The 6,000-nt window shown below is 44.6% G+C and overlaps 1 protein-coding gene across 3 annotated transcripts in view; it reads right to left on the bottom strand.

The window, feature by feature from the left end:
• The window catches only part of LOC108415126 (bromodomain-containing protein 3-like), a 44,948-nt gene that overhangs the window by 8,202 nt on the left and 30,746 nt on the right, over positions 1-6,000 (bottom strand). The window lies entirely within an intron of this gene.

Raw genomic sequence — 6,000 nt, 5'->3', positions numbered from 1 at the left:
ATAAGGCAAGGCTCTTGATTTACTGGTCGATCTACGTTCCCACCCTCACCTATGGTCATGAGCTTTGGGTAATGACCGAAAGAATAAGATCGTGAATACAAGCGGCCGAAATGAGTTTCCTCCGCAGGGTGTCTGGACTCTTCCTTAGAGATAGGGTGAGAAGTTTGGTCATCCGGGAGGGACTCGGAGTAGAGCCGCTGCTTCTCCATGTCGAGAGGAGCCAGCTGAGGTGGTTCGGGCATCTGGTTAGGATGCCTTCTGGACGCCTCCCTCAGGAGGTGTCACAGGCAAGTCCACCAGGGAGGAGACCCCGGGGAAGACCCAGGACACGCTGGCATGACTATATTGCCCAGTTGGCCTGGGAGTGCCTCTGAATCCCCCCCGGGGAGGTAGTGGAGGTGGCTGGGGAAAGGGAGGTCTGGGCCTCATTGCCCAGATGGATGGATGGATACACATACATACATACACACACACACACACACTTTCTCACCGGCCACTTTATTGGGTACAGCTTGCTAGTAAAGCCCCCTTTTGCCTTCAGAACTGTCTTAATTCTTCGTGGCAGACTTTCAACAAGGTGTTGGAAACGTTCCTCAGAGATTCTGGTTGGTTATTTGAGTTCCTGTTGCCTTTCTATCATCTGGAACCAGTCTGCCTGTTCTCCTCTGACCTCTCACGAGCGAGCGACTGAGAGCGACAGAGAGCGCGTCACTGCGGTAAAGTTTGTTGTGCTATCAGCATTTAAATCAACAAGAAGCGGTAAGTGGCTAAATATCATGGCTTCTGCTGGTTGTTTCGTCTGCTCAGAGTGTGGCATGTTTAGCTTAACGCCCTTTTCCGCCTCTAGTGATAGCGATAGCGTTTGTACTAAGTGCCAGCTAGTTAGCTGTTTGGTGGAGAAGGTCGACCAGTTAGAAGTGCGTATCCGGGGATTATTAAGGGATAGGCAGCCAGAGGCAGCGCTAGCAGCCCCCGGTACCCTAGGGAGAGTTAGCACCCCTTCGACTCCGGCGTCAGAGCCCTCACAGCGGGGCGAATGGGTGAGGACTCGGCGGTCTAGCCGGAAAGCTAAGGCTAATGCTAACGCTGAGGCCAAAGCTAGCCCACCGGAACACCACGCTCCTCCCATTCGCGTGTCAAACAGGTTTGCCCCGCTCAGTGAAGCACCCACTGTGAAGCCTGTTAAAAGCACTCTGGTCATAGGAGACTCGATTGTTCGACACGTGAAGTTAGCTACTCCGTTAGGGGCGCCAGCGGTCACAGTTAGATGCTTATCGGGAGCCAGAGCGCCGGACATTAGTGGCAACCTTAGATTAGCTGATAGGAGATATTCGAGGATAGTTATTCATGTAGGGGCCAATGATATCCGTCTGCGGCAGTCTGAGGTAACTAAGGCTAATATTAGAGAGGTGGTTAAACAGGCCCAGACGATGTCCGATGCCGTAATCTGCTCTGGCCCCATCCCAATGCGGCGTGGCGCTGAGGCCTACAGCAGGCTTACGGCGTTAAACCGCTGGATGTCCAAGTGGTGTTCCGAAAATCAAGTGGGCTTTATAGATAATTGGCTACGATTTGAGGGCAAGCCTGGTCTTATAGGTAGGGATGGTGTCCACCCCACGCGGGAGGGTGCTGCCTTACTTTCGTGCAGCATAGCACATAGTCTTTTAGTTAGTCGGCAGAGTAGTGTAAACAGCTGCTGACAATCCAGAGCCGGGACCAGGCCGCAGACAGACAGGCTAAACCGACCGTCTGCGATCTGCCTTGAGGCGTCACCCAGGTTCAGCTTTATAGAGACTGTGTCTTTGCCCCGAATTAAAACTAAATTTAATCACAGAAAAACTCAAATAGTCTGCTTAAATAACCTTATCAACATATATCCATGTTATGATGATGGCACTAAGACCTTCAATCTAAAACTTGGACTACTTAATATAAGATCATTAAACTCTAAAGCAGTCGTCGTAAATGAAACTATAAGCGATCATAAATTTGACTTTTTCTGTCTTACTGAAACGTGGGTTAGACCAGATGAATATTTAGCGTTAAATGAAGCCACGCCTGTAGGCTATAATTATGCACATAGGCCAAGACTAACAGGCAAGGGAGGTGGAGTCTGTGTAATATACCAAAATACTCTCGATATTAGTCAGAAACAATGCAACACTTTTACTTCCTTTGAGGTCCTCTCTATTCACGTCACAAATCCGGTCACAAAAAAGAAGGCGTTTTCATTATTTAACATTTACAGACCACCAGGGTCATACTCTGAATTTATAAAAGAATTTAGTGACTTCGCTGCAAACCTGGCTGTGTGTAATGATAAAGTAATAATTGTAGGAGATTTTAATATTCACTTTGAGAAGGTAGACGACCCATTAAAAAGGGCATTTACCTCAATCCTAGACTCTGTTGGTTTTACCCAAAATGTAACAGGGCCGACACACTACTGTAGTCATACGTTAGATTTAGTTTTGACACGAGGTCTTAACATAGACAAGCTTAATATTTAGCCATAATATATATACGTCCCCTCGTTATTCAACAAAGCGCCCTACAATTTATAGAAAATCTCCCAGAGTTATCAACCCCAGTCTCCACTCCATCAGATCCAATTGAACTAGATTTACTAACCGATTATTTAGAAAATACCTTACGATCCACCTTAGAAAATGTGGCCCCACTTAAAATAAAAAGAATAAGGCAGAAAAAGTTCGCCCCGTGGTACAACGATAAAACCCGGACCTTAAAACAAACAGCTCGGAAATTAGAGCGGAAATGGCGTCATACCAAACTAGAAGTGTTCCACACTGCCTGGAAGGACAGCCTTATAGAGTATAGAAATGCTCTCACTGAAGCTCGCTCAGCATATCTGGCCTTGCTGATCGAGAATAATAAGTATAATCCTAGAGTTCTGTTTAATGTGATTTCCCAAATCACACAAAATCAGGCAGGTAATGAACCAGAAATCCCAGCAACTCTCACCAGTGAAGTTTTTATGGACTTCTTTAATAATAAAATTGATAATATTAGACAACAAATTCAACCCACAGTATCAAATTCAAATCCAGCTTTGCTGCCATCTGACTTGGCTGATATAGAACAAAACACAGCTGTAGAAAAGAGTCTGGAAACCTTTCACCCCCTCCCACAGCTAGAGCTAGAGAAGATTATCTCTTCTGCAAATTGCACAACCTGCACACTCGATGCAATTCCATCAAAATTACTCAAAGAAGTACTGCCAGTTATTATAAACCCTATCTCAACTATTGTAAACTCATCCCTTAGTCTGGGCCATGTACCCAAAGCTTTTAAACTAGCAGTTATCAAACCCCTGATCAAGAAACCAAATCTTGATGTCGCCGTTTTGTCCAATTACAGGCCTGTTTCTAACTTACCGTTTATATCAAAGATCTTAGAAAAAGCTGTGGCCCAACAACTTAGTTCATATCTACACAAGAACCATATATATGAAAAATTCCAGTCTGGATTCAGGCCACACCATAGCACTGAGACGGCTCTAGTTAAGATAACTAATGATCTTCTTCTTGCCTCTGATCAAGGTTACATATCTCTCTTAGTGCTACTTGACCTCAGCGCGGCTTTCGATACAATAGACCACAATATTCTCCTAGAAAGGTTAGAAAACATGGTTGGAGTCACAGGGACGGCCCTATCATGGTTCAGATCTTACCTATCAGAACGTTATCAGTTCGTTAGGGTAAACAATTTATCTTCCAATTATTCAAAAGTGAGATTTGGAATTCCGCAGGGGTCTATATTAGGACCATTACTATTTACACTATACATGTTACCGTTAGGCACAGTTATAAGTAATCATGGCGTAAACTTTCATTGTTATGCAGACGATACTCAACTGTACATATCAGCCAAGCCTGATGACCAACACAGGTTAAAGAAAATGGAGGACTGTGTAAAAGACGTGAAAGGCTGGATGTCACGCAACTTCCTCCTATTAAACAGTAACAAAACGGAGGTTCTCCTTCTGGGTCCAAAATTAGCCAGAAGTAAATCACCAGATTTAATCTTAAATCTCGCCGACTTTCCAGCCACACCTGGCTCAGCAGCCAAAAATCTCGGCGTTATAATAGATTCAGATTTATCATTCGATCAACACATAGGCAGCATCACTAGGACAGCTTTTCTACATCTTCGCAACATCGCCAAGATCAGAAATGCCCTGTCCCTGCGTGATGCAGAAACACTAGTACATGCCTTTATTACTTCTAGGCTAGACTACTGTAACGCGCTACTGTCAGGATGCACGAGCTGGGATTTAAACAAACTCCAACTAGTCCAAAACGCCGCAGCTAGGGTCCTCACTAAAACTAGAAAATTTGAGCATATTAGTCCAGTGCTATCATCACTTCATTGGCTACCTATTAAATTCCGTATTGATTATAAAATCCTTTTATTGACTTATAAAGCCCTACATGGTCTTGCTCCTGAATACCTGCAAGACCTTATTTCTCATTATGAGCCATCACGACCACTCAGATCCCAGAGCGCTGGCTTATTAATAGTTCCTAGAATTCAGAAGGTTTCAGCTGGGGGAAGAGCTTTTTCTTATAAAGCCCCCAAACTCTGGAATGATCTTCCAGAAACTGTTCGGGACTCAGACACAGTCTCAATCTTTAAGACTAGGCTGAAAACTCACTTGTTCAGTTCAGTTTTGGTAGCTAATGTTCCCCCTAGATAAAGGCAGCAGATCCAGGGGTCCATGGACACAGGGAATTATAGTAAACTGAGACGCTGGTGCCGTCGTCCCGCTGCTCGCACGCGGTCACTCAAGTTTGTGGACGGTGGAGTGGAGGGATGCCGAACTGTTTCAGAGTGCTGCCGTGTCTGTGTGTCCTTCCGGTTCTCTCCTTTTAGTTAAGCTGTCATAGTCAGATCTGCCGGAGTCGTTAGCCACACTCTGTAAATGTTTACATTCCCTGTTTATATACAAACGGATAGAACAAAACTAATCCCATTTACCTGCTTTTTTTCCCGAGTATACAACTGCCCACATGTCCGGCTGGACACTGAAGGACGACTGACTGCCGAGCCCCCCTGCTACCCACTTCAGACCAGCTGCCCACGCCTACCACCAACCACCTTGGATGAGCTGCCCACCCTACCCTGATGTTCTCATAGACTCCTAGATATTCCTAATATCAATATTACTGCTGATAATATTAGTAGTATAATCACTTGTAGGTAGTTTGACCAGAGGAGGATGGGTCCCCCCTGGTGAGCCTGGTTCCTCCCAAGGTTTCTTCCTCAGTTCTGAGGGAGTTTTTCCTTGCCACTGTTGCCCCTGGCTTGCCCACTGGGGGGTTTCTGTACATTCTGTACATTCTTTCAGTCCTGTGGAAACTTTGTCTTTTCTGAAATCCTGTAAAGCTGCTTTGTGACAACATCCGTTGTAAAAAGCGCTATACAAATAAATTTGATTTGATTTGATCTCACATCAACAAGGCATTTTCGTCCACACAACTATTTTCTCTTTTTCGCACCGTTCTCTGTAAACCCTTGAAAATCCCAGCAGATCAGCAGTTTCTGAAATACTCAGACCAGCCCGTCTGGCACCAACAACCACGCCACGTTCAAAGTCCCTTAAATCCCCTTTAATTCCCCATTCTGATGCTCGGTCTGCACTTCAGCAAGTTGTCTTGACCACCTCTACATGCCTAAATGCAGTGAGTTGCGGCCGTGTGATTGGCTGATTAGCTATTTGTGTTAACAAGCAACTGAACATAAAAAAGACTATACACAACTGTACCTAATAAAGTGGCCGGTGAGTATATATATATATATATATATATATATATATATATATATATATATATGTGTGTGTGTGTGTATATATTACATTATATTAAGTGGGGAAAGTTAATCCAATAACACTGAGCTTGTGATCTGCCTGTAGATGAGCCAGTCCAACCAATCAAGCCATGAGTCAGTGAAAAAAGGTGGATATAATGGGCTTCTTGACCG

Source organism: Pygocentrus nattereri, chromosome 12, assembly GCF_015220715.1.
Source record: "Pygocentrus nattereri isolate fPygNat1 chromosome 12, fPygNat1.pri, whole genome shotgun sequence".
Taxonomy (NCBI): Eukaryota; Metazoa; Chordata; class Actinopteri; order Characiformes; family Serrasalmidae; genus Pygocentrus; species Pygocentrus nattereri.
Note: the sequence above shows the minus strand (reverse complement) of the source record. Positions and strands in the feature narration are given on the sequence as shown.